The 13,190-nt window shown below is 41.2% G+C and overlaps 1 non-coding gene and 1 pseudogene across 1 annotated transcript; both read left to right on the top strand.

Moving 5' to 3' along the window:
* The first annotated feature begins 2,451 nt into the window (after positions 1-2,451).
* Positions 2,452-2,606, top strand: LOC113381719. Its single transcript, XR_003367575.1, has one exon. It is a non-coding gene; the product is annotated as a 5.8S ribosomal RNA (ribosomal RNA).
* A 327-nt stretch (positions 2,607-2,933) lies between these two features.
* Positions 2,934-9,722, top strand: LOC113381722 (annotated as a pseudogene).
* Positions 9,723-13,190: the final 3,468 nt, after the last annotated feature.

Raw genomic sequence — 13,190 nt, 5'->3', positions numbered from 1 at the left:
TCACGATTCGATATTTCTGTAAAGAAAACATATAAAGTATTATACATCGTTAGAAAGGTCTCAAAATTCTTAGTTTTTTTCCATATATCGCAAACTTCGAATTTCCAACGGTGTGGCCTACAGGCGAGTTGCCGTCGTGAAAATTCGAAAAAAATCGGAAAATCTAGAGAAAATTATATGAAACAACCTAACCATTTATATACCATTTATTCGTAATTTATCTGCATCTTTCGTACGAACAAAGTTTTTTGTATCTTTACGGTTTAGATTTTATAGAGCAATCTGTGTAGATGTAACTTGTCAAAATGCAAAGTGCGGCTAGGTTGAAGCAACACTCCTCACGATTCGATATTTCTCTAAAGAAAACATATAAAGTATTATACATCATTAGAAAGGTCTCAAAATTCTTAGTTCTTTTTCCATATATCACAACTTCGAATTTTGCACGGTGTGGCCTACAGGCGAGTTGCCGTCGTGAAAATCGGAAAAATCGGAAAATCTAAGAAAAATTATATGAACACACCTAACCATTTATATACCATTTTATTCGTAATTTTATTCTGCATCTTTCGTACGAACAAAGTTTTTTTTGTATCTTTTACCGTTAAGAGAAAATCGAGGAAAACTGGTGTGAACATTTATTGTAAATTAGAAAAATTAAACAAATAATTAAAAAAACTAATTATAACTATATATAAATTCGTATTATATTCATTGAGATCTATAAAAATCAAAAATAGATATTTTTATACAAAACTTTAAAAAAAAAACAAAAAAACACCTAAAAATCAATAATTAATTATAATTCATATTATCCATATATAAAAAACTGTTGAACATCTAACAAAATTTTCGAAAAAAAAATTTCTATCATAAGGGTTCACAGTTCGAAATTTTCCCAGACTTTTGTCTTGACGATTCACCCGTAAGCGCGAGCAGGCCCTCGCCGCAGGTCAAAATCACATCGCTTGGGACTCAGTCGAATACCTACGCTGTGGGCGCGCGCTTATATAGGGGGATAGGTCGTGTCGAGTGCGATGCGAGCAAGCTCAGGCTAAAGTACGCTATGTTGTTCAGGCGGGTACGGATATCATTCCCCGGTGTAGTTTTTACATCATATTCGATACTTTTAGTCTGTCAATGATATATTAGCGTAACTTAAATAATGTTGTGAGCCATATCTAGAATTATATACCCCGTATATATTCGGATGCTGGTTTGCGGCTATAGATACTGGATGCTGGTTGCGGTGGAAGGATCATTCGTTTTTAAACGTTCGATCAGAGAGAGTTGAAATTATTTGGGTCTGCGGACCGCAAATATGAAATCTATATATTTAATAATATAGATTTTACAAATTGACTACGGTCAAATATATGTGAATGTAGCAGAACTAGCAAACTTCTCGCAGCGATGGTCTTTCGTTTTATGAACGTTTGATCGGAGCGAGTTGAAATTATTTGGGTCTGCGGACCGCAAATAAAATCTATATATTTTAATAATATAAGATTTTACAAATTGACTACGGTCAAATATATGTGAATGTAGCAGAACTAGCAACTCTTCTCGCAGCGATGGTCTTTCGTTTTATGAACGTTTGATCGGAGCGAGTTAAAATTATTTGGGTCTGCGGACCGCAAATATAAAATCTATATATTTTAATGATATAGGATTTTACAAATGGACTAAAGTCGAATAGATGGGTGGTGAAGCAGAACTGACGAAGCTTCTCGCACCGAGGATCATTCATTTATGAACGTTCGATCGGTGCGAGTTTAAATTATTTAGGTCTGCTGACCACAAATATGAAATCTTGTGATTACTCGACAAATTATTGCTGTAATCAAGTGCGCTCCTATAGTATAATATACTGTGGGCAAAAGCCTCTGGCAATGATCATTCGTTTCATTAACGTTTGACCGGAGCTAGTCGCAAAATATTGCGCAGTGTGCAAAAGCAGCGTGACGCGGTTTACAACCGCTTAGCGCTCTTATGCATTGTGTGAGAGCACTGCCATGTATATCTGCTCGGTATCGCCAGATGCCTGAGCGTTCTTTTTGAATATTATACTTTAAACGCATAGCTCAATCAATTCTTTGGGCGCTAGATGAAAGTCTAGTGTTTTAAAGTCGATTGTAGTAAACGCTTGCGTTAGTATTCTATATACCTACTCTGCACATTTTATTCAAATTGTGCGAATTTGAACATTCGCTTCATTGCGTTGTTTTAAGAAAATGAAAAATCAGCGAAAGCAGATTTTTCAATCTCACACACAGTGAAATATTCATATTTCAATTTTGAAACGAAATTTTGTATCTCGGACCGAAACGCGAAAGCTTTACGGTGTACTAATTGTAACCATAATAATCATACTAGCTTCAGAATCGCCCGAGTTATCTTAAACGATTTCGAGGGAATCACGATCGAACATGTATAATATATATAAAAAATCACCCTGAACGGTGGATCACTTGGCTCGTGGGTCGATGAAGAACGCAGCTAATTGCGCGTCGGCATGTGAACTGCAGGATACATGAACATTGACATTTCGAACGCACATTGCGGTCCTTGGATACTGTTCCCGGACCACCTCTGGCTGAGAGTCGTATAACATTACCAGACTGCCGCTTGCTTTAAACGGCTTGCCGGCGAATGATGGAGTTTCGCGTATATGCGTGCTCTTAAATAATTCACTCAACGTGTGAGCCAGTCCACTTTGCAACATCGGACATTTCCGTTCGTTGACGTTCTGTGGGATTACGGCGGGTTGTGTGTCCTAGAGATTTTATATTCTTGCGACCCTCCCAATAACCGGAAACCCAAACTCTTCGAAATGCGGTTTCGTTCCGGCAAATTTGGACGATTCAAAGGTTCCTCGTCGATTTTGTGTGCGCTTGCTTACTAATGTTTGCAAGCACATCATAATCATAATACGACCTCAGAGCAGATGAGATTACCCGCTGAATTTAAGCATATTACTAAGCGGTGGAAAAGAAACTAACTAGGATTCCCTTAGTAGCGGCGAGCGAACAGGGAAGAGCCCAGCACTAAATCCCGCGGCGGAACGGACGCTGGGAAATGTAGTGTTAGGGAGGATCCGATTATCTCGGTGCGTTGCGGCGAGTTCAAGTCCATCTTGAATGGGGCCATTTACTCATAGAGGGTGCCAGGCCCGTAGCGACCGTTGCGCGTATCGAGAGGATCTCTCCTCAGAGTCGAGTTGCTTGAGAGTGCAGCTCTAAGTGGGTGTAAACTCAATCTAGGCTAAATATGACCACGAGACCGATAGCGAACAAGTACCGTGAGGGAAAGTTGAAAAGAACTTTGAAGAGAGAGAGTTCGGAAAGTTGAAAAGAACTTTGAAGAGAGAGTTCAAGAGTACTTGAAACGTTCAGGAGTAAACCTGAGAAACCCGAAGATCGAAAAGGAGAGATTCAATGTTATCGTTGTCTTCCATTTAGTGGCGTGCGATTGACCAGGATTCGTCCCGCGATACGCCGTCGGTTTATGTGTCAGGCGGCGTTGGCATGCACTTCTCTCTCAGTAGGACGTCGCGACCCGTTTGGTGTCGATCTACGACCGCGGCGGTAGCCTGTCACGAATTTATTCGCGCCAGACCCCGCGTGCTCCGGCCGACTGCCAGACGGTATAAATGATATGGTATAGGGTCGCTTTAAGCGTTCGGCCGGTTGCAAGCACGGACGGTTATTGGCCGTCGGACCTAGTCCGGCATCGATGCCGCCTCGAGCTGTTAGCTACCGTGTTCTCGAACGGACTCTATTACCGGTCAGCGATGCTATTGCTTTGGGTACTTTCAGGACCCGTCTTGAAACACGGACCAAGGAGTCTAGCATGTGCGCGAGTCATTGGGAAATACAAAACCTAAAGGCGCAATGAACGTAAATGTTTGCTTAAGTAAACTGAGGGATGACGGACCGCATCTACGGATGCGTGCCTGCAATCCCGAGGCGTCTCACTCTCATTGCGAGAAGAGACGCACTCAGAGCGTACACTCTAGGACCCGAAAGATGGTGAACTATGCCCGGTCAGGTCGAAGTCAGGGGAAACCCTGATGGAGGACCGTAGCGATTCTGACGTGCAAATCGATCGTCGGAACTGGGTATAGGGGCGAAAGACTAATCGAACCATCTAGTAGCTGGTTCCCTCCAAAGTTTCCCTCAGATAGCTGGCATTCGATGAGCGAGTCTCATCCGTTAAAGCGAATGATTAGAGGCCTTGGGGCCGAAACGACCTCAACCTATTCTCAAACTTTAAATGGGTGAGATCTCTGGCTTGCTTGAATAGTGAAGCAAGAGATTTGGATCAGAGTGCCTAGTGGGCCATTTTTGGTAAGCAGAACTGGCGCTGTGGGATGAACCAAACGCCGAGTTAAGGCGCCTAAACGACGCTAATGGGATACCATTGAAAGGCGTTGGTTGCTTAAGACAGCAGGACGGTGGCCATGGAAGTTGGAATCCGCTAAGGAGTGTGTAACAACTCACCTGCCGAAGCAACTAGCCCTGAAATGGATGGTGCTGAAGCGTCGTGCCTATACTCGGCCGCCAAGGCATGAGAAACGTTCATAATAGTTCGTTTTGACGCCCTGGTGAGTAGGAGGGTCGCGGTGGTGTGCGCAGAAGGGTTTGGGCGTAAGCCTGCCTGGAGCCGCCATCGGTGCAGATCTTGGTGGTAGTAGCAAATACTCCAGCAAGGCCCTGGAGGACTAACGTGGAGAAGGGTTTCGTGTGAACAGCCGTTGCACGCGAGTCAGTCGATCCTAAGCCCCAGGAGAAATTCTATGTGTGATGTTGGTGTATTTTATTTTGAATAAAATTTCACACCCATCGGGCGAAAGGGAATCCGGTTCCTATTCCGGAACCCGGCAGCGGAACCGTTTACAAGTCGGGCCCTCGCAAGAGAGTTCGTCGGGGTAACCCAAAATGACCTGGAGACGCCGTCGGGAAATACGGGAAAGAGTTTTCTTTTCTATATGAGCGTTTGAGTTCCCTGGAATCCTCTAGAAGGGAGATAGGGTTTGGAACGCGAAGAGCACCGCTGTTGCGGCGGTGTCCGTATCTTCCCCTCGGACCTTGAAAATCTAGAAGAGGGCCACGGTAGGTGTCGCGCCGGTTCGTACCCATATCCGCAGCAGGTCTCCAAGGTGAAGAGCCTCTAGTCGATAGATAAATGTAGGTAAGGGAAGTCGGCAAATTGGATCCGTAACTTCGGGATAAGGATTGGCTCTGAGGATCGGGGCGTGCCGGGCTTGGTTGGGAAGCGGTTGGGAACGCACAAAGGTCTAAATCCGCAGCAGCCAACCTAGAACTTATTTTTCATCAGTTAGGACTTGACATACTCTGTATTCAAGAACCTTACTCAATAAGGGGCATGATAAAAGGGTACACCTCAGCTGGACTGAGAGTACTACAACCGGAAACGACCAATCCTTGGGTTGCAATCGTAGTAAGAGACGGAGAATATGATATCTTTCAAAGGTCAGAGCTGGAATGTGATCATATAATGTGCGTAGAGATATGTACTTGTAAAGAAAGCTTGTATCTCGTAAACTGCTACATGCAGTTCTCAGTCGACATAAGTATCTTCCTGCAAAAGCTGGACAGAATCCTCAGGAACCTGGCCGGCCGCCGCATCATAGTCACGACAGACGCAAATGCAAAATCTGGTCTGTGGTTTTCGAAAACTCTGGGTAGCAGAGGCAAGGAACTAGAGGAGTGGATCGCCTCTAATAACCTAGTTGTTTTGAATGAGCCTGGTCACAACTACACATACCAAAGTGAAGCTGGGGACACAAATATAGACGTAACACTTACAACCCCGAATATGTCTTCAAAAGTGATCAACTGGAATGTGAGTGATATAGCGACCACCAGTGATCACAGCCTTTTAACATTTGAAGTAGTGCTTGAAGCATCAGTCACAAGGCAAATAAAGAATCAAACAGGCTATAACACAAGAAAGGCTAAGTGGGACAGGTTCGGGGAACTGGTGGAGAGGGAATTCGACCAACAAAGTCTGGAGTCTCTGCAGAGGTTAGACCCAAATAGGGCTATTAAGATATTTAACAGAAAGCTAAAAGCAATCTGTGACAAATCCATGCCCAAAAGGAAAGCCGGAAGCAAGGTCATGCCATGGTGGTCGGAGGAGCTGACTTGTCTAAGGCGGGAAACTAATAGAACCAAAAAGTGTCTCTTGCGGGCCAAGAGACTATGTCTTGATGACGTACCAATCAAAATGCAGGCATACAAAAGGGCAAGAAATAACTATGTCAGAGAAATTAGAGAACATAAAACAACCTCATGGAGAGACTTTGTGACAAGCGTTGGTAACGAAGATTCCTGGAGTATAGTATACAAAATTGTATGCGATAAAATAAACAAGAAGGCTTCTCTATGCTCACTAGAACTCCCTTCCGGGAACTTCAGTGAAACATGGGAAGAAACTGTAAACGTCCTTCTTAAAAAGTGCCTGCCTACAGACGATCAGCAAGAGAACGCTGATCACATTAAAATTAGAGAAAATATACGCCAATATCAAAACCAGAACCTCGAACCAATCATCGACTCTGTTGATGTAGAACGGGCATTACTAAAACTGAAAGATAAAAAAGCCCCAGGAGAAGACGGCTTCACTGGCTAAATGCTTATAAATGCTTCCAAGATGGCAGTTTTCCTACCGATTGGAAACAGGCAAACCTATGTCTAATTCCCAAACGAGGGAGCGAAAACAGAAGGCTTGCCAAATCATACCATCTAATTGCCCTTCTGCCAGTGATGGGAAAGATCTACGAGAAAATACTCGTAGAGCGTATTAAGACAAATTATACAGAAATGAACATGTGCAATGCACGACAATTTGGCTTTAAGGCAGGCGTCTCCACGGAGGACGCACTGCTAATGTTTAGAAAATGCATGGCAACGAATATGAAGTATGTACTTGCTATATTTGTGGATATTGAAGGTGCCTTCGATAACCTGTGGTGGCCCGCCATCACACATAGGCTGACGCAGGCAAACTGCAGCAGCCATATGGTAAATATAGTCAAGGACTACTTTAAAAGGCGAAGCGCCTATGTAAGAGGCAACACAAGAAGGTTGGAGAAGCATGCAGAAGGGATGTCCACAAGGATCAATAATTGGTCCTGTTGCATGGAACTTCTGCATGGACGTTCTTCTAGACGGCCTAGCTCAGCTAGGAGAAACTGTAGAGCCCGTTGCATACGCAGATGACTTGGCGTTAATAATTAAAGGAAACTCCAGAAATGATCTGAAGAGAACTGGTACTATGGCTCTTAAATGCGTTGAGGACTGGTGCGTGACGCATAAAGTGAGAGTCAGCAGTGGAAAAACTGTCGCAATGATGATAAAGGGCAAATTTAATGAAGGCAGACAACCGATCATTAAAGTTGACAACAATAGCCTGAAATATGCAAAAGAAGTGCGATACCTGGGAATTACTATAGATAACAGGCTAAACTTTGTAGCGCACACTAAGTTTCTGAGGGAGAAACTAGTCAGCTTCATCCTGAAAATCAGGAGGGTTGCAAAGGAGGAATGGGGCCTTAAAAGAGGCACCCTTGACACTTTGTACAAAGCAGTGGTAATACCTATAGCAACATACGGCGCTGCTGCGTGGTTCGACAAGTCGTCCCACACGCACAACCTTAGAAACTTGAACGCCGCGCAAAGAATAATTCTGCTGACACTCACCAAGGCGTGCCGTACAACCGCAACAAATGCATTACAAACAATAAGTGGCAAAATGCCACTAGACCTAGAAATTACACAACAAGGCATCATAAACCTTGTAAAAAGAAATGAGAAAATTAGCTGGAACAATTATAATACAATTATAATTCAAACCAATAGCGAACCCAAGCAGGGAAACCCTCAATCTAGAGGTTAAAATGATAAATGAAGCAATAAAGCTGGAATGGCAGAAAAGATGGGATTTGGCAAATACGGGTAGGATAACCTACGGTTTCATTGGCGATATAACATACGCTACAAGGAACAAGTAGTTTAAACCCAGTAGGGAGTGCGTGTATATTCTGACCGGATACGGTCCGTTTAGGCATACACTTTACATAAGGGGCGCCACAGAAGACGACAAATGTCCCTTCTGTGGAGAAAGCGAGACAAGCGCGCACATGCTGGTCATGTGCGACAGATATGATGAATTAAGAAGGCAAAGTCTCTTTGAAATAGCAGGGAACACAAACTTCGATGTGTACCTGGAAACCAAAGCCAATTACCTGGGGCTTGTTGCTTTTGCAGCACAAGCCATTAAAACCAGAAATGCAGTGCAAAACCAAAGCTAAAACCTAAATCAAAACTAAAGCTAGAAAGGCAGGACCGCCTCCACGTGGTTAGGGATGGAAACGTCAGCCCACTGACGGCCAAAGGTCCTGCACAATACCCACAAATATAATATTTAAATTTGAGAAATAAACAATTATTAAGTAGACGCTACATAGCAATGAGTGAAAGCTCGAGCTATATGGAATAAGAAAAATAATGAAAAAATAATGAATGTCCCTATCTACTTTCTAGCGAAACCACTGCCAAGGAAACGGGCTTGGAAAAATTAGCGGGGAAAGAAGACCCTGTTGAGCTTGACTCTAGTCTGGCATTGTAAGGAGACATGTAAGGTGTAGCATAAGTGGGAGATAGTAATATCGTCGGTGAAATACCACTACTTTCATCGTTTCTTTACTTACTTGATTGGGCGGAAAGCGTGCGTCGAAAACTTGCGTTCCTACTGTCACGGTTTTCTAGAGCCAAGCGCATAAGAGTGGTGTGAGCCATTGCGCCGATCGCCAACAATACTCTAGCGTGATCCGATTCGAGGAAACTGCTAGGCGGGGAGTTTGACTGGGGCGGTACATCTGTCAAATAATAACGCAGGTGTCCTAAGGCCAGCTCAGCGAGGACAGAAACCTCGCGTAGAGCAAAAGGGCAAATGCTGGCTTGATCCCGTTGTTCAGTGTGCACAGGGACTGCGAAAGCATGGCCTATCGATCCTTTTGGCTTGAAGAGTTTTCAGCAAGAGGTGTCAGAAAAGTTACCACAGGGATAACTGGCTTGTGGCAGCCAAGCGTTCATAGCGACGTTGCTTTTTGATCTTTCGATGTCGGCTCTTCCTATCATTGCGAAGCAGAATTCGCCAAGCGTTGGATTGTTCACCCACAAATAGGGAACGTGAGCTGGGTTTAGACCGTCGTGAGACAGGTTAGTTTTACCCTACTGATGAATCGTCGTTGCGATAGTAATCCTGCTCAGTACGAGAGGAACCGCAGGTTCGGACATTTGGTTCACGCACTCGGTCGAGCGGCCGGTGGTGCGAAGCTACCATCCGTGGGATTATGCCTGAACGCCTCTAAGGCCGTATCCTTTCTAGACAAAGTAAGCAACGATATCTCTAAGAGTCTCGTGAGTCGAAAGGCTCAATACAATGTGATTTATTAGGTATTCGGCACACGCCGTTTATCGCACGAGCCATTTTTAGCCGAATGGGCGCTGGACAGGGCGATATCCGTCCGTTATATCTGTCTTGCCTATAGCGGTCGATCATGGGTCACTAGTTCGATGTAGAGACTCGGAATCGTTTGTAAACGACTTAGGTACCTGGCGGGGTGTTGTACTCGGCAGAGCAGTTACCACGCTGCGATCCGTTGAGACTCAGCCCTTGGCTTGGGGATTCGTCATGTTGGCTTGACGTCACCCCACGCTATTAGAGCATAAGCCTTAAGCCGTCGCATTGCAGCATGCCACAATCAGTAGGTTTGACAGTCGAAAACTTGTACATGCTGTACATGTGACACTTCTTCGGTATCTACCTAGCTATTTTGTACAACGTGCGTGAGTCAGCACGTAAATCAAAACTTATCGACAAATTCCAATACTAGAAATATTCATTATTTCTTTCAATAACCATAATGTCAAGAGAATAGTTATAAATATTTTGTAAGTTTACGAAATATATGTTTTTAAGAGAAACTTTTCATAATTTTTTAATATAAATATATGATATAATTCATTAAATTCTAAATAGGGAGAATGTTTTTTGCTAAATTTCTTGGAAATGCGTACAAGTTGCTAATAAGCAAAGTACGTATAAGTTATCTATAATGCAAAATGCGTGCAAGTTGTCAATGTGTAAAATACGTGCAAGTTGTCAATTTGCAGAATGCGTGCAAGTTGTCAATTTGCAGAATACGTGTAAGTTGTCAATGTGCAAAATACGTGCAAGTTGCTATTTTTATTTAATTTTTGTAATATACTCTAAATAATTAGTAACTTCCAACCTATAAATATTTCGATTCTTTTATAATAAAATATTCAGTATATTTATTTCCTTTTTAACAAAATATTCAGTATTTATATATAATTTCAAACTACATCAAGTAAACTTTTAGGGGACATTAGCGAGTAGGCCTAACCTAGAATCTTGCATCGTAACAGGTTAAAAACATTTTCCGGCTTTTTGAAATCAGTAACTTACGATACCTCAGATTACATCAAGTAACTTTTAGGGGACATTAGCGAGTAAGCCTAACCTAGAATCATGCATCGAAACAGGTTAAAAACATTTTCCGGCTTTTTGAAATCAGTAACTTACGGGTACCTCAGACTACATCAAGTAAACTTTTAGGGGACATTAGCGAGTAAGCCTAACCTAGAATCATGCATCGAAACAGGTTAAAAACATTTTCCGGCTTTTGAAATCAGTAACTTACGGGTACATCAGACTACATCAGGTAAACTTTTAGGGAACATTAGCGAGTAAGCCTAACCTAGAATCATGCATCGAAACAGGTTAAAAACATCTTCCGGCTTTTTGAAATCAGTAACTTACGGGTACATCAAGTAAACTTTTAGGGGACATTAGCGAGTAAGCCTAACCTAGAATCATGCATCGAAACAGGTTAAAAACATTTTCCGGCTTTTTGAAATCAGTAACTTACGGGTACATCAAGTAAACTTTTAGGGGACATTAGCGAGTAAGCCTAACCTAGAATCATGCATAGAAACAGGTTAAAACATCTTCCGGCATTTTGAAATCAGTAACTTACGGGTACATCAAGTAAACTTTTAGGGGACATTAGCGAGTAAGCCTAACCTAGAATCTTGCATCGAAACAGGTCAAACTACTTTTGTAGAAAAATATTGTTTTTGGGTTTTTAGGAATGGCATATATTTTTTATTATTTATTTACATGACATGGTTTAAATACAACATTTTTATTTCTTTAAGTTACATTTTTATTTAAAATAAAATTTCTTACATTTAGCTAATACAATTTAAATAAATTAATATCTGAAATCTTGCTTGCTTTCCAGTCGAGGATGCTTTTCACGAGATAGTAGTGTCGCTGTCATAACACCTTCGCGATTTTGCTCTAATACGCGTTTTGATACATTAGCCAGTAATTGAAAATGTCTCTCAGTTCCCTGAATGTGGACCGGAATTTTAGGGTCACTCCATGGACACTCATTGCTTTGTAGATATTGTACTAGATGTTCATGAGGAATATTTAGCGTAAAGGCTGGTTCGGATATATTTGAATAATCATCCATATCTATCATATTAGTATAGTCGGTGCATTCGAAATTTATTTCGGGTGTTTTGTAATCTCTCAACTGCGTCAGGTCTTCCACATTATACGGTAATATAAGATTTTTCTTATAGCTGAATCTCGTATTTCCTTTTTATTATCAAACAACATTGCTAATAAAATATTTTCCGAGTGAGCATAGTATGCGTTTTCTTTAGCAACATTGTTCACAATTTGTCTTAAATTCGAGTCTAAATATTGCGTCCAGCTAATAAATTTATGAAATAATATACTACCATACACCACAGAATTTAATATTTAATGTTAAAGTTTATTGGAATATATACTTTCATTACGTAGTTTGCCAGAATTTTCAAATTTTTGGATGGCTTATTAGTAGTTACATATAACCGAAGTAACCTACTAGCCTTCGTCCTGCCAACGGGAATGTGCTATTGGCCCTGGTTTCATGTTAGCTAAGTCTGTCGATACTTCTCCAGAAGCAACTGCTTTAGCTATTTTTATTAAATAACTTGAGTCAGTTGTCGATTCAGCAGGACTTATATCAGCCAAATTTTCAAGTGGGATTGTTTCAAAGTCTTTTACCGGCTGGAAGTATATAGGAAAAAATAAATTATGTTGAATTTGAACATAGGGTATTAAAAAATAGTAAATATGTTATAACTCACCGGTATATTTTCGCATGTTTCAATTTGTTTGCTTAATATTCCAGTTTTTGTTCGTGGTCCAGTGGTCAATGATTTTTCCAAATAGTTAAATAAATGGCGAAGTGGAAGTTCGTTAAAGTGGAGAAGACACACAAATCAATGCAGTGGCCTGTTTAACTGAATTTCAAATCGACGTAAAATACCATTTTTTACACCTGTATTTGCTGGTTCACCATCGCAACATATGCCTATCAAAGAATCGAGAGCTATTCCTTTATCGGCGAAAAACTCGTTCAATTTGATTACTTTACTTTTCGAATCTTCATTTTCCAATTTTGTGTAACCCAACAATTGGCCATTCGGTTCCTTTAAAATAACTAAATGCGCTTCTTTAACATCACATTTGCATTTTCCAATATAAAATAATTCTTTCGTGGATTCTACAAACTCCTGAAATGATGCTTGGTAGACTTGCTTTTATTTGTACTTTTATATTTATCAATCAATCGGTTCAATTTTCTAGCGATACTTCGTTTCTCCATAATTGGAATATCAATTTTTTCCCACGTCTGAATCAATTTCGTTACCACATTTGGAGTAAATGTTTTCTATGAAAACATTTTATTTTGTTTTTTGATTCTTCGGCCAAATAAAAATAATACCTGATAATTTCCATACTTGTCGGAAGATTTACTCCAGTAAATTCTCCTGCTTCCCCAAATGTAATTTGATCATGCGAGCGCATATGATTCAAATTACTGGCACTTGCGCCTGAATTTAAATAAGAATTCGCCATTGATACTTCACGTCTAACTGGAGATCTGAATGAAGATTATGCCGATTTTTCACATTAATATATTCTTTTCGAAACTTCGAGAATTATTATAAACTAGTTGGTTTGGTATTTAGCCTTGAGGCAAGTTACATGAACTTCCCGAAATGTGTAAA

This window comes from Ctenocephalides felis, unplaced genomic scaffold (assembly GCF_003426905.1).
Source record: "Ctenocephalides felis isolate EL2017-DRISC unplaced genomic scaffold, ASM342690v1 CF-g0.4_SCAFFOLD_03028, whole genome shotgun sequence".
NCBI lineage: Eukaryota > Metazoa > Arthropoda > Insecta > Siphonaptera > Pulicidae > Ctenocephalides > Ctenocephalides felis.
Note: the sequence above shows the minus strand (reverse complement) of the source record. Positions and strands in the feature narration are given on the sequence as shown.